Raw genomic sequence first — 22592 nt, 5'->3', positions numbered from 1 at the left:
CCAATAAATTTCCCTTATGAATCCTGTTATCTGCACCATTTACCATTGATCATTTTTATGAGGTCACAACTTAAGGTATACATGAATTTACACCTTAATTTGTGACCCTTTCCAAAATAATACATAGCCACTTCTGAACTATTCACCTCACAAGAGGCACTGCTCATTTTTGTGCTTCCTACTGCTCTCAACATTTGTTTCTCATCAGATAATGTCATAGCGTCATGTGCCATTCAACTGTTTCATCTTCTCAACACACACAAAAGTGGATAAAACATTAATGAGATGAAACTTTCCTGCACTCGTTTGTTCTTTAAGGCACTCTGTAATTCAACAAGACAGAATAAGGTGACAAAACAACACTAAATAACTCAAAGACTGCTAAAAAGACAAAGATTTCCTAACAGCAGCTGAAGAATAGGAATGACAGAAATTCAGATATTCCTAAGTAGCCCTCTTTATTTTCTTACTTTTCATTGTCTTATAAAGGATCTTGAAGATATTGGGCAACATGGGAACAATTCTCCCCTTGTATCCTTTATCAGTTTGCTCTTTGATTTATTCAGAACATTGAAACTTGGAGTATCACGTCTTTATTTGTTACCAGATTGTCATGTGCTCATGTTTTAGGGTGAGGAATGTGGTTGAAAGCCCTGGGTTAGATGCAATATTCCCCTGTTCTGCTGGTGACCATCATCACTGGCCTTCTCTTCCTCCAGTTCTCCACTGGGTGACATAGTGCTTCATATGGACTTAGTGGTTATCTCCAAGCCACTGATTTTCAGGTCACCATTTCAACTCTGGTCTTGCATTGGTGGGTCTTGGTTGTTCACTCCTCTCTCTGGAAGTGCCTAGTCACAGCATTTGGGATGTTGTGGGTCTGCCATGTGCCCAATATAGCTGAAACAGTACTCCCTGTCTTGTCTCCAGAGCCAACCTTTCAGCAAGCTCTATCCTCAGTTGTGGACAATGACTCACTCTTCATATGTCAAGCAAATCTGTTCCTCCTTCCTTCCCTTCATTTAACCCCTCTTCATCAAGCAGCTGTGCTTGCTGCTCTGTTCTCAGCCACCCACTTGCCTTGACAAACATCCTGGGTCTACCCCGTGCACGTCCATTTTGTCTCGAGTTGAGCACTCTTCATCTCCTTCATGTAAGCTGAGCAGATTCTCATTCATAGGTTTGGCAAGTCCATTCCTTCTACCAAAAATTATATCTAAGTGTTTGCTTGGCAAGGCTGTGGGCACTGTATTAACAAGAAATTCCAAACAAGCACCAGAGATCGAGCACATTCCTGGGGTTGCACACTGATGATCTGGTACACACCTTGTGTGACAGACAGCTGCGCAAAGTACATGTTTATAGATATGTCAGACACGGTGTCCTCAATCTGTGGAAATGCAACCCTTAGTGGCCTGGGCTGAAGAGAGGTGACAGCTTCAGATCCTACCTCAGGTATCTGTTGCCTTCTATTCAGCCAACGTATTTGTCTACTTCACACTTGATGCCCAGCTTGGTCATGGACATCTCATCAAACACTGCAGAGAGCAGCCTGACTTTCTGTAACCACCAAGGGACACGGCATGCCCCACGTTGCCCCACGCCATGTATTGCTGTCCAGAGAGGAAATACAGGGAAGCTTTCACATTCTGTAGATCCTGCCTATGATGCCAAGTGATCAGGAGTCATGTAACCCTTTGAAATCAGAGGGAGAACCTGAAAACCTTTGATGCTAAACATGTGCTGCAACAGAGAGATTAGTGTTAGGTTTTAAACAACACACAGAGCACGAGCCAGAGCCCTCCTTCCCCACACACCCTCCACAGCTCTCTCTTCACCCGGAGTTTGGCTGCACAGACTTTTTATTTGCACACAGTTGTCCTTAAAAATAATAAGTGACTATTTGCCTGTTCAAAGCCAGAAACAAGTTGACCAATTGCTGCTGTGTTTTACTTCAGGGTATCCATCTAAAGGCAGAGAGAGAGAATCAGTCTATAATGGTTTGCCTGGCTTGAAAACTCCATTTTGGGCCACGGAGAGTCATATTTCAGAGAGTATTGATCACAGTGCAGTTTGTGTTTCCTCACGTCCATGATCCTGTTTGCAGCCCTGTAAAATAATAACAGTACTCATGTCAGTAAGGTAATTACCATTGATCTAACACACTGTGACAAATTTTTCAGTCATGCCACTTGATTCATACTTAAAGTTATGGCACTGCTGACTGCTCCTTAAATAATTGAAGGATGCCCTTTGTAAATCAGCACACTCTTGCCAAAAAGTGGCAGTTTCTTCTTTGTTCCAGGCCTTGTTTCTTAGCTTCATCAGGGATTTCAAAATTAAACAGACAGCTTTCCACAGCCCACATAGCTCACCCTTGGAGCAAATATCATATGAGCTGGCAAATCACTTATGACACTTTTGTTCAAGAAAAGCAGGAAAAAAAAAAAGTTCAAACTACAGGGAAGACCAGGGTCTCTGCAGTGGTGGGGTTTGCTAGCAGGTGGTAACAGGAGACACAAAGCCAAAGCTGGTTAATTCAAAACATCTATGAAAGCATTTGTCATCCTCTTGAGATTGAGTTTACTGAAAGCTGGAGAAGAGCAGTAAGCAGGCCCATGTCAGCAGTGAGGACAGACCTGGTCCCTTGCTCCTGGGCCCACTGACTGCCCACACAGGAGATCCTTGCAACCTTTCTTCTTAGGAAATTAGTTAGGAATTTGCACCTCACTGTATCAACCTCCAACATGCCAGGGGAGACACCACAGCCTCCTGGCCTGCTCTCTCCAGGATGGTATTCCCAGGAAATATTTGAGTCTCTGACCTGCTTTGTAATATTAACACTAAATGATACTTCTGGGTCTTGAAATGTGTTTGGGAAATAGTAGCACTACTAGGCAAGTAATTGAAGGGAGTATGGTTCTGGGTGGTGGCAGCTAACCACAAACCAGTGTACCCCTAGTGAAATATGGACACTCTTCAAGGCAAGCTTGGATCAGCTCATCGCAGTCTTTCATCAAATCAGCCTCCTTGGTTGTCAAGGAAGCCTAGAAATTAGTTCAAACTGGACATCAAACACCATGAAGGAGGCATTTCTCGTTGACATTGATGGATAGATGTTTACTTTGGCTCTGAAGGACCTTCTGGAAGAGCCTCTCTCCTTTTCTATAAATTATGGAGACTGTATAGGGAGATCACCTGGTTGCTTTTCAAAGATACCCCTCAGCTGAGCAATCCATAAAAGACAAATGTGCTGGTAGAGCAGTCTGTGAAACCTCCACCTTCCATGTCCCAGCAGACTGTTTCTGGCTGCTAGACCCTTTCTTCTCAACTTTCCTATTTAGAGACCCTCCTTTTCAGTGTATAGAGGACGTTGCAGTTAACACAAGGATTTGCAGCTAAGGTTCAAAAACAAACAAGGATAGACTGAACCGTACATCTACAAGCCACCTACCATTTACACTCTTTGCATAGAAGTCTCTCTATGGCAAACTTTGAATTTCACCCCCCTGGGCATGGAACTGTAGCTGTAGACTCTTCCACTGTGCTTAATTTGAGGACTGATGTAGCACACAAATGAACTGCCATGTGGCATGAGGCTTAGTGGCTCTCATGGGACTCCTGTGCTTGGGGAGTGTGCAGGTCTGCAGCAGCTATCATGGTATTATAGCCTTTGGAGAACAAATTGAATGAACTGTCCTTCAAGAAAGCCTCAAGCCTGCACCTTCGGTATTGTTGGGACATACAAAGCAATGGCTCCGGCTTTGATCCACTCTGCTACCTGTAAAGAGTCCTCTTTTGTGGGCATTCTTGTACCTGCTTGAAATGAGGCCAGAACAAACAGAAAGCACCTTAAAGGAGCTTACTAAATAAGTCTAGGATTGAGTGAACAGCATATTCGAGGGGTCAAATTTAATTCCTTCCTTCCTTTTGTATTCAGATTAGAGGCCAAGGTAGATTTGTGGAAGCCAGGACTCCTCAGCTAATGCTGCTTTTGCACTTAACCTGCAATTTACCTGTCAGTAACAAATACATTAAAGGCCAGCTAAGCTCTTCAAACTTCCAAACAATTTACTGCACCATCAGACGAGCTCTTTAGCATCCAAGAGCACAACAGCTCGTTCACATCTAAGAAAAACATCTGCTGCCTAAAGAAATCCTCCTCAAAAATGCATCTGGTAAAATAAATGTGCATATTTAAAGGAACAGCATGTTTTAAGTCAATCAAACATCTCAAAAATAATAATAAAAAGCCTTCCAAAGAGACTACTTGCCAGTGATGTATTGGCTTGGTTAAGGAGGGCTGTGTTTTCAGAGCCTCCTAAATTCCTCAACTCAAGTGCTGAGTGGAGGTTTATTAAGTGACCTGTCTGGATGTATATCAGCCCTGTCCCTAGTGGGGGTCCTATGTTAAATTCCATCATTAAAACCTATTACTGAGCTATCAAAACCTGCTGTAATTCCATCTAATGACCTCATTTCCCTAAGCGTAACTCAACGCAAGGTTTGCTGATGCGGTGTTACCTCTTGGTGGGCCACAGCCCCTCAGCAGAGCAGGGGGTGGGGGAAAGAGAGGGAGAAATCAATGTCTGCGGAGATGACAAGGCACACAGCCAGTGACTGGGGACCAAGAAACTATCCAATATCCCATTTCCTATCCAGTCTATTAGCAGCTGAAGTCAGCCAGGGCTCCAGGTTTGATTGAAGGCTGAGCTGAGACCAGATAGAGGAGGAGAAGCCCAGGCAATATGGCCACCAGATGAGACTCCTTTCCAGCTAGCTCAAATCACTTCTAAAAATCAGTGTATATAAAAATGGATTATTGCATTAAAAGTTCAAAATGTTCTTTTTATTTTAATTTTTTTTCTTGTCTTGTTCTGGTTAAGGGGTGGACACAAGGAAAAAGGGAAAAAAATAAACCTTTCCCTTCTCCCCCCCCCCTCAGTCCCCCTTCCACACACACCTCTACTTGCCATGAAATCATTTCGTAAATACAAAAAAGGCCCCTCAGGCTATTGGTGCCCAGACACTCATTTTTAGAGTGGATAATTGACTCCTTTCAGTTGATAATTCATAGCTTGCATATGCCAGCTAATACATCAGTGCCCAGAGACTCAGCGAGAGCCCCAAGCACAAACGGGAGAGGGGGAAAGGAAAAGAAAAAAAAAAAGAAAAAAAATATTTCAGATGATAGATGAGTGCATTACGGCTTTATGAATGAATTATGTCCTGCAAATACCTTGAGCAGGAGAGACTGTCGGCCTGTATCTATACTAATCTGGGAGGAATTATGACGATTTTCACATTAAAAAGGGAAAAGGGAAAGAATTAATTGAGCAATTGGGCCATTAAAAATGTATGTTGGCATGTTCTGTATGTCCATTTTCCAATTTATCATACGCTAGGAAGCCTCCTCCCAGGGTGACTGCCATTTTTCTTCTCTTTCTTATGTTTGATCTTTTTTTTTATTATTATTTATTGTAGGTTCCTGTCATACAAAACCAGATCAGGATCATTTTGACAAGACAAAGTCTGGGTTTTTTTGCAGGGAGGTGTTGCCTTTATGCATGTGCTCTCTGTCAAAAAATAGGGGTGGGGGGCCCCAAATTAATTTCTTCTTTGCTTCCCATAGCTCCTACATTCAGTGTTTCTAACTTCATAAAACCAGATTATTTCACCCTGGTTGTAGATTTTTATGATTTTTTTTCCCTTCTCTATCTGAGAAGGTTTGAGATAAAGTTTGGCTATAGGAAGGCAGATGCGGTGGGGACTTCCTTTTTAAAAGTTATAGGTCATTAACGCTGGCTCTTCTAAAAGCACTCAGTGTTAAGTGCCAGCACAGGCAAACACCTGCTCTGCACACGTGTGTGAAACACCGCACACGACTGCTTGAAAAATTCACCGACACAAACGATGTATTGCTCCAGCATTTAGCTGTGGATCATATCCATTGTTGGCCAAAAATATGTTCTGAATGGTTATAGTGTTTGTATTCTGCATATGTACACTGTAGAATGTGTTAATTATTTTCAGATCTGAGAAATAATTTAGTGAGTTAAAAGGGTTTGCCGGTGGGAAAATATTTTTAGAATAACAGCAATGTTAGAGACTGTTTTCAGCTCTATAATTACTAGGTTTGTTTAAATAGCTGAAATAACTACAAAATATCTTTCCTACTTTCATATATGTAATATATTCCATTATATTTGCTTAAAGTTGCTTAAAATTTTAGTGCCCTTAAAAAACAAATCTTAGTCTATCAAAAAAATCAGTAAATTAACATTAAAAAAAATCCCATTTCACATCTGTCAACAGATTTCAAGCAGTCTGACCAACACATTTGTTTAACCTGTGTCTTCAATTTTCTAATCCAGGAATTATGCTTCACCTGAACTTCCTCTAATACAATTAGCGTGGTGTGTTTGCTGAAACATAATGCCTTTACAAAATAATGTTTTATGCTGCAAAGCATATCTAATCTCTTCACGCAAGCCACTCTGCACCAAATCATTTTATAATATGCAGGAATTTTTTTATGTTGTTTATGTTCTCATGTTTATGAAGTCTTTAATTGACTGTAAGCTGCTCTTTAAGTACTTAAAGATGTCTTTTAAATCCTATTAATATTTTCTGGTTTGTTTTTTCAGACTTGTTAATGCTCTGGCTAAAACACAAGAGTGCTGGAGGAGAATGTCAGTGAATTATTGTGTTCATATTCAGGACCATTATGCGGGATATGTAGGTTTATTGTTTTATTTGAGGTGCAGCAAGCCCCTGAATTCCCCTTGATCACAATGTACATGGGACTGAGAATGTTGCTGTGGGTTTGATTCAGTTATTCTCTCTCTCGTACACAACGAAGAGGTAAGCACATCTCAGTGCAGATGTCACCCTCCTGGATATCAGTGCTTTTTCAGTAGCTACTCTGCTGTACAGAAGGTTTTGGGAGGTCTTAAACAACCCCTGTGAGAAGCCTCATGTATATAAAAGGGATGTGAAACAGATTTCTGCTCAGGCAAATCTTTCTGAGCTTTGAGATTCCTGCATTTCCCAAGAGTCTGCAAATTTTATATGGGGAAAAAAGCAGTGACACCCACTGTGCTCAGGGCCCTTGTGACAGGACCATTTTCAGCTCTTGTTACCACCTGACAGAGCATCTGATGCACCCAGCCCCTTATCCCACTTCTCCCGCTCAGATGGGAACCGTCTTCTCCAGCAGGAGTGGTTCTGGAGAGCTTGTATCCCTGTGGACAGTTTTGTTTTCAACAAAACAGCCCTTTTCCTCCAAAATAACCACAGCATTCTAGCAGTAAATCAAGACTCATAGAGAAAGTAGGAAGGAAGAATAAAAGCTACATGCCTCCCCTCTGACCTTGTCCAGGGCAGCAGGCTCACCACCATGGCTGAATGTGGGATTTGGGCTCCTCCACGGATGCAACCTGGAGGGGACCACCTGAATGACTGCTGGGAGAGGCAGGACACCCCTTGTCCTTCTGGATTCCCACCAGTATCCTTCAATCCAGCTTGGAGAGCTGAACTGCTCTTCAAACATGAGGCTGGATCACATTCCCCTGTGCTGCAGGAGGGGGCCAAAGGCGCAAAGTGATGTACAGATACTTGAAAGGTCCTGGTGATTTTGTGGCAGGTCATGAGTGCCGAATCCTGCACCCCACTTTGCTAGGCTCAGAGGACTCCTGGGGGGTCAGCAAGGAGCCAGAGTCTCATTTTTCTCTCTACACGTTGCCTGTCTTTCCTTGTCCTGACTGCTCCTGGCCTGCAGCACAGAAGGAATTTCACTGTGGTTTTTGCCCAGTAAGGGAAAAATACCCAATAATATTCACTTCTTATTTCTGGGGATCTTCATTTTCTAAAAGCTATAAATCAGAAATTAATCACACAGTGGGACCTCTCCATGTAGTGCCGCTGAAGAGCTCTGAATCCCGTTGCAACACAACATCCTTGGCCAGCCACCTTACCTGCCCATGCTTGTGTCTCCCACCCAAAGGATACGGGCACACGCTGCCTTCCCGGTGCAACCCCTCTGGCTGGGAATGGCTCCTCACTCTGGCTTTGCAGCATGAATTAGCCCAGCAGGGCCTTCCACACCATGGCAACTGAACATAGTTCATCCAAAAACCAGCACATCAGTCTTGCTGATTACACATGCCTTCTTCTGGTAACACACATCTCAGTAAAGGATTAATGACAGCCAGAATCCCATTAAGAGAGAAACACAAGTTCCCCAGCTTACTTAATATCAGGTTTCTTGCACCTGGGTCACTGAAGTAGGACGTCACCTGCAGAATATAAAATGTCCTGTTATTGCCTTTGCCACTGACATGCACAGAGAGGTGTTGTGAAGAGCAGACATTTATAATCCAGCCTCCCTTAGACATGCTAAGGCATGCACAGACCTGAAGGTTGTACATAACCTTTGCAGCAAGGTTGCTGGTATGTTCTCCTTATAACCTAGCAGTTTTGGATGGATATGCAGAAACATGGATTTTTTAAAATTTTTTTTTTCTTGCTGTGTCCCACAAAAAGACAGGAATGTATGATTTTCTGAACAACTTCTCCATGAAAACTTTGTGCATGAAGGTCTCAGCTGGTTGAAACATTGAAAGCATGCACACATGTGCATGCGTGTGGCAGGGACTGTGCACTGTTTCCATGCCCAATCCTGAGCTATGTGAAGCCAAAAGAAAGTCTCCAGGGTGGTCTCTGGTCAATGGTGGTAACAAACATGGAGTTCAAGGTGTGTTGAAGGATATTTGTCTACAAAAGTTTAATCATTTTGCCAATGTCTGTATATTATATACAATGAAAGTCACGACCAGTTCTACCTACAGCTAACCCCCAGGTGCCGTACTGTCCTGTGATTTCCAGCATCTTTCTTCTGCTGAAGCACAAGGAGAGCTACCTAAAGAAGGATGTTGTTTATCCACAAAGAAACCATTCTCATGGCTTTTCTCCCATGGCCCTGCAGAGGGATTTGGGTGCCTCTAACCTCAAGCTATCTCAGACCAGATCAAACATTTCTGAAACTGTTCCCCAAAATTTAGCCTGAGTGAGGAACAAGGGAGGAGCCTTGAGAGACAAAGAGACATTTCCCTGTCCTGTTTCCTGGAGGACTTTACCTGGGACAAATTCACCTTCACAGGAATTTAGTTCAGTAGCAGATTATTTTATGTCTTTTTCCTGATGTATTTTTCATTTTACAGTTACATCAAGCAAGAAAAAATCTAAATAAATGTGGAGAAATAAGCCAATATGCTATCAGGATAGTAGTCGTTTTTCCTTTTTCCTCCTGAGATCAAAGAGTTTAATAACAGACAAAACCAAGATTTTACACGTTACCTTTTTATTTAAAAAGAGATAATTTGCTTAGAAAACGAAATCCTGAGGTGTCACTTTTAAAGAGTATCTATATGCAGGTTTACTTTTTGTCCCCCAGAAATGCAGGATAGACTCTTTTGACCTACATTGTAGGAAAGACATGAAGATCACTCCACTTCATGGGAAAAAAAAGTGGAAACTAAATAAAAGGTAGGATTTCTAGAGAGGCACTCTGAAATGGGAACAGGTTCTTGCTGGAGTCAACAGCTATGCCCTGACTGGTGAATCCAGATCTTGCTGTTTCTCCACCTGAGATGACTCCATACACCTATATGATCCATCCAGCTGTTCAGCAGGATTTAAGAATAATTTGCTTATTTTTTTGCCAGACCTCTATCACTAGCAGTGCCTCCTATTGCATTTCCATGGTGGTGACACTGGGACAGAGAAGCAGCCTCAGTGGCCACATAATGCTGAGATGTCCAGAAGACTCCTGCACACAGCTATAAAGAAAATGGGTCAGGGATGTGGCACCTCCCTGAATCCAAGCCACAGCTGAAACCACCAGAAAAGCACCCGCATCCAATGCCATTTCTCCACTGAGCTTTATACCAGGTCCTTTCTCGGGTGAGAAGTTTTTTGAGAGAAGGATTCATTATTATTAACGATAATAAAATCGGCCATGCCCTTTTCTCCACCTGACTTCCCCCAATCTCTCTGGTTACCTGCTACTTCAGGGATCCCACACTCACACTGTGCTGATAACTCGGGGATGGGACCTTTCTTATTGAACGAGGTGGGAAAAGCAGCTTCAAGTGTCAGGAATTTCTTCCAGACGTTCAGCATCTGTATTTAAATTAAGAGGCTTAAAGCTCTCCTGAACTTTTCCAGGTTTTTAATTTTAGTCTAACTTCAAGAGTGGAGTTTTAGGCCCAAAATGCCGTATCTGGAGTGCCATCTACCGCGTCTTCCAGGGACTGCTCGGGAATAACGTTTGGGCTTGGAGATCAGCTGCCAGGTGCTCTTCGTCTGAAATTCTGGATGTGGGGGTTCATGTGTGGGTAGGGATTGGAGAAGTTCAAACGTGTGCTCAGGAACACTGAAAATAGCGTGAATGAAGGTTGGTTTTGCCAAAGCAGGTGAGTTAATATTGTGGGTTAACCCCAGCGGGCAGCTCAGCCCCATGCAGCCACTCGCTCACTCCCACCCCCCGGTGGGATGGGGGAAGAGAATCAAAAAGATGAAAGTGAGAAAACTCATGGGCTGAGATAAAGACAGTTTAATAGCAAAAGCTGCGTGCAAGCAAAGCAAAACAAGTAATTCATTCACCACTTCCCAGCGGCAGGCAGGTGTTCAGCCATCCCCAGGAAAGCAGGGCTCCGTCATGCGTAACAGTGAGTTAGGAAGACAACTGCTGTAATTCCAAACATCCCCCCTTTCCTCCTTCTTCCCCCAGCTTTTATTGCTGCGCACAACATCATGTGGTCTGGGATATCCCTTTGGTCAGTTGGGGGAAGCTGTCCCAGCTGTGATCCCTCCCAGCTTCTTGTGCAACCCCAGCCCCCTGGCTGGTGGGGCAGAATAAAGAGCAGGAAAACCTTGACAGTGTGTAAGCACTGCTCAGCGATAGCTACAACATGCTTATGTTATCATCACCATGGTTTGGTCACAATACAAATTGCTATGAAGAAAATTAAATCTATCCCAACCTAAACCAGCACATTTTAAAAGAAAAAAAAAAAAAAAAAAAGGAAAACTGCCTTCTTGTGCTTCTTGCATCTTGAACTTAATGTCAATGCATGAAAAAAAAAAAAAAGGTGTATGAAAGAAGCCTTCCAAAGCACTGAAAGACAAAATATCAGATTATCTTGCCCTTCAACCATTTTATTATGACCTGACACATTAAAAACTTTTTAGATTATTCCTGTCCTTTGCAAATGTCTGTGGAGAGCAGCCTTCTTCAAAATCCTAGTGGCCAGCAGGCCAAGGCTTCTCTGGCATTGCCACATCTGGCACTCACGGGCAAATCTGTGCCTCTCCTTGAGAGGTGTCCAGAGTGCCAGTGGGAGCAGGGGTGAGTGTCACGGTGACATCTCCATTGCCTGACACATGGACCAGCCGTGAGACGCCTCAGTGGGGCCCTTTGGAGCTCAGCTTTTAACCTGCAGAGCTCAAGCTTGCCGTTTGGGCCAGGTATTTTGGTAGCCAAGTCTCCCTGAGGTCTAGCCCTGGAGGATGCTCTCTGGGGCAGGGACTCTCTCTGCATGTTATGTTTGTAGGCAGCACAGCCACATCACAAGAAGCAGCTGTTAAACGTGGAGATGGTCGGGATCTACCCAAACCGAGCAGGTGCAGCAGGAACTGCACCCCTGCCGCACATGGGGAAGCTGGCAGCCCCCCCACCCGCAGGCTCGTCCCGCTGCAGAGCACCCACAACCTCAGGACAGACAAAACGCAGCTCCGGGTGGGAAATTGTTCATACCAGAGGAGCGAGCTCCCTCTGCTGCCCAAAGCTCTCCTAGCGGCAGGGAAGAGCCAGCAGCCGTCTTTTCCTGCATGGTCTTGGAAAAGGGAAAAAAAAAAAAAAAATTAAAAAAAAAATCATGTTGGTTAGCTCTGGGAGGGAAATGCGATCGTGGCAGGACCCGCTCCATCTCACAGCCTTCCTACAGTCCGGGTCCTGTGGCTTGATCCAAGCTGATTCCTGAGCCAGACCATAATAACTGAGAGTCAACAGCCACCAGCACCCCGTCTCCCAATCCCTCTGCCCCCCAAGCATCAACCCCGAGGGGGGGATGGCTCAGCCTGGCCCAGGCAAAGCGCTCGCAGGGTTTCCAGCCGGTGTGGGGTCACAGCACGTCTGTCCACCTGCAGCCAAGTGAAATGTTTACCCTGGCTTGTTGTTGCCAATTGTAATTAATTACGGCAAAAGGGCAAATTGCCTGTCTTTTGAATTATTTATTGCAGTCAAATGCAGGCACATCGCATGGGTCTATGTAGTTATGTGGCTTTCTGGCATCGGCTAAAGGATTGGTGTAATCCCTGTAAATTCATTAGCATTTATCAGCTCGCTGTTTGTGGCTATACCACTCCAATCTCCCCCCTTTCTTGCCCTTCTCCCTCCATGGAGCAAAGATTTATCACTGAATTAAAGCCGGAGAGCTCCTGGCCGATGAGCTGGGGAAGGAGGATAATTCTATTACTTGTCAGAGCAGTTGAAGGGGAAATTGTGTGCAATAACCACAGCTCAGAGCACAGGCTCCAGAAGTCCAAGCTTGTGAGATGCTGTGAGGAAAAAAAAATGAAAAAGACCAGACAGATTAGGTGGTGCCCAGGACTGGGATTTTCCTTGCTGAATGTCCAAGGCAAGGAGGCTCAGCAGCAAAGCCAGCCATGCACCCACTGTCCAGCAACTCTCTGCACAGCTGTGTGCTGCATTATCCCATCGGTTTGTAGCAGGGTGCTGAGGAAGAGGATGCTCCTGCCTGGGGTGAAGCCTGCACTGAGGTGGGAAGTTCTCCCATGGTCAGGGTCATGTTCCTGCCCCTCCCCGTCACTGGCAGTAGTAGGGAACGGCTCCAGCAGGAAACTAATCATTTTGAAGGAGAAAAGATCAGATTTTTCAGCCAGATCAGGTTGTTAGTATCAATAGAAAGAGGTGGGCAGCTACGGCAGTGGAGGCAGGGCCATCCTCTTGTCAGTGGAGTGGACTAAGACCTGCTGAAAGTGAGTGACAGGCCATGGGCCAACTCATCTGAGCTCAGGTTGGGCTGGGTTAGGAGTGTGCCTGTCTCAGTCACTGTCAGCAGTCACAATTTGCTGGTAAATTTGCACGACATCTGTTGCATCTGCTTACCCTGGGCTAATGCTGGTGCTCAGAACCCATTGCCACCGTCCTTTCCTTTAATGGCACTCTCAACATCAAGCAAATCCCATTTGTGGACAATAACTTCACTAGGGAACAAAAGACAAAACAGCACTCTGGCCATCTCTAAGTCATGAGCCTAACCTGGTTTGTGCAATATCTATATTCCCTCTCAGTTTTGGGCTGTGCCAGAAATGCACACCCCAACTCAGCAGTGAAGGTTTGATATAGAGATCTGAACCGAACATGCCTGCCCTTCTTTTTTTCAAATTGTATTTATTGCTAGTGACACCTACCAGCTTCATCTGGTAGTGCAGAAAATGAATGCTGCCACATTTCCTTGCACTCTGTGGAGGATACATGCTTCCTACAGCCCTCTGTGCCCAGGTTGCTCCATCAGCCAAGGGTGTATCTCTCTTTGACGGTCCCTATTCAGCCCCAGGGTCTTTTCCATTACTTCAGTCATCATATTTCACAGCTGCAGCAAAGCTCTCCAGCTGCTCTGCTTTTATAGCACCCTGGCTTGGGGGTTTCACCAGAGGATGCTGCTTTTGTCAAGGGTGGGGAAGGATTTGAGGGATGGGGATGGAATATGGGAAATAAATGAGCTCCGGGGTTGGTCTATGAGTTTAGAAGATGTCCCCAGATCTGCATTGCTATATTGCCTCCAGAAAGTTTCCTCCAGCAGCATTTGGCTAGCACCCTGATGCATGAGGACTTTGAGGCATTATGCCTGGTTCCTGGGCATTACCCATCACTCACCAGAGGCTGTTTGCTGAGCTGATGGCACCTGGCTGATGACAGCTCCCTGTTGGGCTGTGACCAGCTATCGGGGCCACCCTCCAGGGTCACAGCCTTCCACTGCTGTGTCCCAGGATATTTCTGAGTACACATTGGCCCATGCAAATTCTAAGAGCAAAAATGCCAGTTCTGGATCCCTTCTGGTGTTTGCAAGTGGTCAAGTCACAGGCTTTGGTCCGGAGGCTCTCTGCTGTGCTTGGGGATGTTGGCATAACAGTGGGATGCAATCTAGTCATCTACCTTCAGCAATTTCTGCTGAAAGGCTGAGAGTATTTATTTCCCAAGGTCTTGCAGCCTTGAGTATAAATTTCTTTCCATTTATTTGTCAAAGGCTCCACTCCTGTGCTGTGTTTGGGCTGTCAGTGGTTGCCTTGGACATTTAGGTCAATCACAGATATTATTTCTGTCTCTGGAGCTGGCAGCTCTCATCCTGGGTCTTCAGCTTTATGTCTTGCCTATAAATAAAACACAATTCATTCTCAGCTCAGTGGGAAGAGGCAGCGATGAGCTCAAAGCGCTGCTTTCACAGGGAGGGGTGCTCATTTCAAATAGCTCAGCCCCTCAATGAATTATCAAGCCCCATATTAAGCATCCCTATTGCTTTAAATAGGAAGTCTGGTGAGAATTAGGGGGATAAAAATAGGCATTAGAGCTGCAGTGTAAGGCAACTTGTATTTGCAGCTCATCATTCATGTGCTGGACAAAACTGTGTGGTGGAGTCGTGCAGCCAGAGTGGGAGCACCTGGTGAGTGAGAGGAGGCAAAGGCAGAGCTTGAGGGGTACATAAACACTTGTATTTGCTTCAGTCCTTGTAGGCTCTGGTTTAACATACAGCTGATGTTCTTGGAGGGGCTGAGCCCCCAGAAGCAGAAATCTCACTGATTCAAAGGCTTCAGGGCCGTGGGTCAGGTCAGTCCTGTGCTTATTGCTAACAAATACCAGTTCCCAGACACAGTCTGATAATAGGCTACTGAGTGTTTCTCTCTGCAGATGAGTATTCTGACAGTAAAAAAAAAAAATTAAAAAGCTTTTAAATGTAAGTCCTAAACAGGAGTATTTACTAGTGTATACTAGGTTGCTCAGCTCAGAGGTTTTTGGAAGCAGCCTTGCTGGCTGTAGAGGCAATAAATAGTTGTTAATTTGGCGGGCCATCATTCTGCAGCCATTTGTTCTCTAATGGCCTATGGATGTAGATTTATGCAGTGGTAAGTAGAAGAGTGTGTTTTTTCTAATTATTCTGGGTGCAAACAAATTTGAAGTATTGGCTAGGAAAGGGAATTGGGAAAAGCTTGCAAAAACTGCTAAAATACACATCAAGCAGGCATCAATTACTGTAAATTATTCCTACCCTAGAGCAGCAATGATTATAAGCTCTAGGTCTTTGTTTAATCTCTTATTTCCTTAAGAGTGCATGCATATTGTTTTGTCATTTATTGGAGTCATTTTGCAAAGTGGATCTGAGGTGTTTTCACAGAGGGTTTACATTGTACATGACTGACTGAGCTGATTCCCTTGCATACACTTACATATCCCCCTGCTGCATAAATTAGAGCTGAGCACTTTTTATATCCTTGCAAGGGAAATGAGCTCTAACAAATGGGGATGAGATGAATATCACATTATTTGGGGGCTGAGATAATGGTGGGGGCCAAAGAAAATGCATTTCTCTGGGTTTGCCTGGTACTCTCTCTTGTCTTTTTTTTTATCCCCCCATGCTGAAATAATTCTTTTCTACACTAAAATAATCTCCCAGATGCCAGTGATTATTGTATTAAGATGTGATGAACTAAAATGCTCAGAACAACAGACAACTCTCTGCCTTTTAGATTTCCAGCCACAATGGCGAAGTATGGGCCAGATTTTGGCAGGGGGATCCTGAGAAGCTGCTGGGGAGGGCCAAGCATCTGCTGTGCCCGAAGCCAGGTTGGCTGGTCCTGTGGCCACCCTGCATCTCATCATGCCTCCTGCTCCCTGGGCTTTGCCCGTGCCCCCAGCCAAGCCCACTGCAGGGTCTGGTCTGCCACACTGCTCAGCACTGATCGACTCTCTCCATCCTCCTCAGAAAGGCATAGATTTTCCTATTAGCTGCAGTTCCTACTCATTGATGATGGATCCATCACTGTGAGCTCCGGCTCTTTGTAACTGGCTTGTGTCCCCGCCTTCCCATAATTATCCCATATTTAATCATTACTGAGGATAAAAGGCAGGGACACGTTGCAGTCATCCTCGCAAATCATCTTTTCTCCAGATGGCCCACAAAGTACATTGTAAACCTCATTAACAGATTGCACCAATTAATTATCTGTTATGGGAATCACTTCGCTAACCACCGAAGGCAACTGCCTCCAGGAGAAAGTGCAGCCAGGGAAGGATCTGCAAAACTCAGCCCCAGCTGCTGGCCAGGGAAGGGATCAGGGTTAGTTTAGCAATGTTGGACATTGCTACTGTTTTTTCAAATTTTAACTAAGTAACATTTTTTTTTTATTTAACAATCAGCTTTTTGAGGAAAATGCTGGTTATTTTTCTGGAAGATTTACCCTCACCTGCCCCAAACCAGGAACCATGTAAATTGAAATGGGTAAGTCTTTCAAATCGTGCTGGCAATGGGGAGCAGTTTTTTTATGGCCTTGGATGTACCTTCAGCTGCGTGAAATTGCATTTATTTGTTTTACCCCAAAGTAAGCAGATTAAAAAACAATTTTTTCTCAGTCTAAAACTCAGTACCTATTGATAAATCTGTAATGAATTTGTACTCTAGGCTATTAGTTGCCTTGCAGATGTTTAGCCATAGGATTCCAGTGCAGAAAGAGATCGATAGATGTTGAGATTAAATTATCCAACTGTTTCGAAACCCAAATAATCACTGCTTGAGCTTGTTTAGTTTAGGCCCAGGACAAAAGTCAATTCCTTCCCTGTGGACATTTCTATAAAATACAGTTGACATAAGAAATGATGAGACTCTGGAAAACTAGATTGAGTCATAAATATTCAGCTCTGCAGTGGATCCGAGAATAATAATTTAACTTTCTTTAATGCCCAGCTCTCAGACTGCTTAACAAACCCTCTATTCTTGGCAAGCCTCAGCTGTTTAACAATTCAGAGCCCCTAATCCATAACTTGGGAGGGAAAAATGAAGATTTGGTTCAAATAAACCCCTAGCTGATGGAGTTAGAAGAGCTTCACTGTGGCATTTGCAATCAGCTAAAAAGAACAGAAAAGGATGGAGAAGAGTGTTCCCATCTGTAGGTATCTATAGCTACTCTGGATAAGCTCTCCTACCATTTTTTCCATGCTTTTAAGTTACTATTTCCTAGGGCAAGCATCCCCTACATGTGTTTGCATGCTCTTGCTGGCAGTTTCTACCTCCTCTCTCTCACCTGAGCCCTCCCTGGCTCTTTTCAGCCCAAGAAACCACAGCAGCCCCTCTCCCGCTGCTTAAATGGGCTGTGCTCAGGGGCAGGGGAAACCTTTCCTGGCCAGTAGCAGATGGAGAGGGCCACAGCATCCATTTACCTTCTGAAAATGCCTGGTTTGCTCCAACACTTAATCAGAGTTCTTGTCACCTATCTTCTTCCTGGCCAGGATGGGAATTTTGCCCCATGAACAAGTCCTGGGAGCAGCCTGGTAACTGGGCATAAGTGATGCTAAACCCAGTGCCTTTCTGTGCAGAAGCAATGCATGGCTTTCAACCTGAACAGGGCAAATGTTCACCCAGGAAATCTGCCCTGCGTGCCTGATGGGGAGGGTCCTGCAGCACCTCCTGAACAGAGTCAGGACTCAAATGTCTCCTTTCCCTAGAGATGCTCCTTTTTCGTGTTTCTCTGCCTTGTCCTGGGCGGTGCCACATCCTACCCCTTGCAGGGATAATGAGATGGAGGGGGTCTCTCTGCTGAGCTCTCTCTTGGTCTTCTCAGTACCTTTTTCCTCTGTTTCTTGCTGGCAAAGAGCTCGGTTGTTGTTATAGCAACCTCAGTGTGGTTAAGTCTCTAGAGGCAAGGTTTATAGGGAGAGGCAATATCTTTTATTAGACCGGCTGATACAGCTGAAAGAGAAAAATAAAAGGGGGAGGAAGAAAAAAAGAGAGAGAGCAGGTCTCTGGCTCACAAGCTCATCGCACGTCCCCAGAGCTGTGGGTGGAGGAGAACGAAGCAGGTACAGAGGAGAAAGAGGTGACATGGCGTGTGCACCCAGGAAGGGGCAGACCCAGTTGCTGCAGGCTCAGCCAGCCTGGAAGGATGGCAGCACAGCAGCTCAGGTGTTACAGGGGTGTTAATCTGGTTTTATCTGGTGGAAAGCAGCAATTTGGTGGGAAATGAGACCCATGTTCAATGCTGGCTTTTCCTGCCAAACACCACTGCGGTGCTGGTTTGCTTTCACTCCCCCAGTACCATCACAGCATCTCCCAGGCGCTGGTGGTCACAGCTGCTGCTGCAAGCAACACTCCATCCAGTGCCAGAATAACCCTCTGATCTGCTGCACATCTGCTTTTAATCTCTGATCAAGCTATTCAGAATAAACCTTGACTGCACCCACCCTAAGTGGTCCTCTCGGGGTGTACTCTACACCTGACATATTGAAGGCAACAGGAAACACTCCAAGGAGCTAATCAGCAAGGTGGCTCCTGGGTCACCTTCCAGTCTAACCCCCAGCCCCAACCCTAATCCAACCCCTCGGCTGTGCCCATTGGATTTCAACTTTTTCCAGTGTATCTCCAGCAGCACTGAGTCTCTCCTTGCAGGTCCCACCTGACTCACTCTGCTCGCTCAGGATCTGATCTCTGGCATCCATCAAACACAAGCCACCACTTCCAGGCTCCTCATCACTCAAGCAGACAACACTCCTGATGTTGGTACATCCTCATCAATCAGCCTGCTGTTCTGGATAAAACCCACCTCCTAATGCACAGCTGGTACCCACCTGAATGGTATCTATTTCAAATGCTGACTGCTGGGAAGTCTGTCATTCAGATTGTCACTTTTCAGTTAAATTTATGGCTTGATGATAATTTTATATAAACACTGAACTCAGGGCAAAAAGCTTTTCAAGCACTGATGTAAAAGCTCTTTTCTTTCTGTCTGGTGTTTCTGATCTTCAGTATTGCTCAAGTGGAAAGTCACCTTTCATTTTGCATATTCTTTTCTGTTTAACTAGGCCCTTGTAACCACCTGAACAGAAAAGCACATCAGGCAATAATTCATAGCTTGTCTGCTGAAGAAAACACAAGTGCATAGAAGAAATGTAAATGAATTCAGCATTAAACAGGTGGCTCCGGGGAAGGATGGCCTGTCTGCGGTGGGTATGGATGGGCTTGCATGTGGCCCGACAGAATGCTGTAGGATAGAGTTAGCTCCTCTGAGCCAAAATTGAAAAGAGAAGCAGGGTCTGTGGCAGCTGATTTTGTCTTTGTAAGAGGAGGGGAAGTTGCACAACATTAGATAAGGTAGTGCAAGACTTCCTTTCTTTTAAAAGCTGCAGCGAATTTTGTTTGGACGGGTTTGATGACCACAGGTGCTCAGGGATGACACCACCATTCATAGTGATGCTGGGTGCCACTGCACAGCACCAGTGCTGTCCCCACACACTACACCCAACAAAATACTGCTTTAAGCACAACCTCTTGTGTTATTGCTCCCTGCAAGGGTGGTGAACGATATTCCCTTGGTTATAGAGCGTGAAACTCAGCTGCTCTCTGAGGCATGTTTGTGAAGGGCCAATAAACCTCATGGAGAGGCCAGTTATGAGCAGAGCGCAAATCTACCTTCTGGGCTTGGGCAAATCGAACTTGGTTGACAACTGCATGGGTAGGTTGGCTCATGAGGCTTGGGCTTGCCTTCAGCACAGCTGCCACAGGCCTGGTAACTGCCAGGAGGAAGGCAGGATAGCTGTGATTTATTTAAATCCTAAGGGGATTTTTCCTTCTGCCCACAGCAGAGCCTTGCATCAAGGCTAGTGGAGATCTTCAAGCCCCCAACACTCCAGTCACAGCACCACCTCCTTCCAAGGAACCCGAGGGTCACCTTTTGGGGTTTTGTTGAGCAGTATCAGGGAACCATGAAGGACATGTGCATGACCCTACACTGGGACACATCTGCTGACTCAGCAGGGCAACTCCTGGCCTTTGTTGGTCCTTAAAGCAAGGGCTGCCTGGAGAGCCAAGGAGGGATGCTTCAGCAAAGCTTGACTCTGACCCTCCTCCTCTTGCAGAGGGAAGAAGTTGGCCCATAAATAGCCCTGTGTAGCCTTGGCTTCTTAGCAATGATGGAAAACAGAGCTGAACTTCACCAGATCATCTAAAATCATCCCCAGCAGAAGCACATCCCATCTGTTCTCTGTACCTGGCCAGGTACAGAGACCTGATCTGTCTGACCTGAGCCAGCACTGTCTCACCAGCCACCATCAACAGCCATGCCATCCACCAGCAGGGGCACTGGCAGGTGAATTTGGCATTGCCCACACCTCACACGCATCTCAGGGCATCTCCCATCATGTGTGTTGGCCAAGACACTCCCTACTGTTGGCCTAACAGTTCCCAGAGTCCCCAAGAAACATCCAGGCAGTCTTCCATCTCAGAGCACAGTTTCTGTAATTAAGGTGAAATTACTGCTATGAGCAGATGAACTCCCTCCTGGTCATGTCAGGAGGGGTTCTACAGCTGGGCCTGTGCAGAGCAAGCTTGCTCTTAGTCCCCCTGGAACCATGCCATGTAACAGGGATTCACTGAAGTTATACTATGGCCCAGACAAACGTCTTACCAGGTGCATTGACCATTTTCATAAATTCCTGTTAATATTCAATCACAGTTAAAAAGTCCAAATAACCCTGAAGCATCATTTTTGTACCCAGTCTTTACCTGAGTCTGTGAACACCTTGCCCAAAAGGAACTGATTTAGACTTTGTTTCTCATTAAAGTGGCTATGCATTTAATCCAGGACATTAATCTCCAGGACATCACTGGAGAAGGAAACAGTTTTGGTTTGGAGAAAGGGAACAATCCCCAATGGTGTGATGGTTAGGACAAGTTCAGCATGAAATCAACTCCTGTTGAAATCCCCAGGGAAGTATTCTCTGGAATTCTGGCAAAAGGGAATGCAAGCTGGCCCTATAAATTTGGCCTGAGATGGTAGGGAGCAGACTCTGGGGAAGAAGCAGGATCCAGACTGAAACCAGAAAATTGCTCCCGAGCAACAAAATTAAAGACCATGGGATTAAATCTAGATGATTAACCCAATTCACAGACCATTACACATCCCTTCCTCTGCTCCTCATCCATGTCTGTGCAGATGAGAGCACACAGAAAACAGGACAAATAGCTGTTTCACTGGTCCCTTCATGAGCACAATTAGCAGAGCATCACAAAACCACAACGGGGAGCATCCATGTGCCAATAAGACCTTTCCAACATCTCTCTTGTGCCCACTGCAGTCTTGGCTGCAAGGAGAAAGTCCTCCCAAGCTCCCAAGCTGCCCCCCAAATAAGTTTTCAAGAGTCAAAAAAAGGAAGAAATCATGCTCTTGTCAGAAAAGCACCAGCCTGCCCTCCAGAGGCAGAAAGGACAAATCCATTAAAATGTCTTGGCACCATAAACCCCATTGCAGGTTGGAAGAGATGTCAGGTTTGCCTACATGACATACAACAGAGTTATAGACTCAACCTTTGGTAGGCACTGAAGCGCTTTTTGAGGCATCAAGGACTTGCACCTTCATCACAGAAACTGAAGGGAGGATGACATTTCATCCTAGATGGGAAGGTCGCAGTTTTTCAGCATTGCATCTCCTTGTCCTGAGTGCTGCTGCATGGAGGCTGTATAGTACTATCCTGTACTGCTTAATTGGATCAAACTGACTCTGATTACATTCAGGAAGCTGATAGATAGCATATCTGAAAGACATTCACCATTACAACCAAAGTGGCTCTTGCTGTAGGGAGTTAATTAAAGTCAAGACTATAAAGCTTTTTTTATGACTGTGGAACTTGGCTTTTGGGGGCATCTGGAAGCATCAGTCTGAATGGAAACAATCTGAGGAGCCTTCACAGAGTTATTTCCGTTTAGAAGCATAGTTATCACTGCAGTTCCAATAAACTGTGAAGCTGAAATGTGAAGCCTTGCTCAGAGCTTGTCTAGAACTTGTCACCAAAGCAGGTCCAATCAGCATATGTTGACTGCTTGACACTAACATATTTGGCAAAAGTCCTTGGTTTCCACTACATTTTTTCTGCAAGGGTTTCATTGGTCTAGGATATCAGACAGAGAGGGGAAAGGCAAGGGCAGGAAAGATGCAGAAGAAACTACAAGAGCCCAGCAGAAGGAATATATGAAGAGCTGGGAGGAAAAGCCTCTCAAATTACTATACTGGAGATACAAACCTGTATCTTTTTCCTACTCAGGAATATGCTAAACATTGTTACTCTAAAGTGGGCCTCTGAAATCTTATTTTTTTTATTTGAAGATCTAAATGTCTCACTGTTTTTTTTTCCCCAGTAGGTGTGACCAGGTGACTTAGCCTTAAAGCAGTTTGGGATACAGGCAGGGCAGCATAACCATACCAGTCTCACTTCTCAAACACATGTCCTCCTTGAAACTAGGTCTGTA

This window comes from Athene noctua, chromosome 5 (assembly GCF_965140245.1).
Source record: "Athene noctua chromosome 5, bAthNoc1.hap1.1, whole genome shotgun sequence".
Lineage (NCBI taxonomy): Eukaryota > Metazoa > Chordata > Aves > Strigiformes > Strigidae > Athene > Athene noctua.
This window is presented reverse-complemented; position numbering follows the sequence as displayed.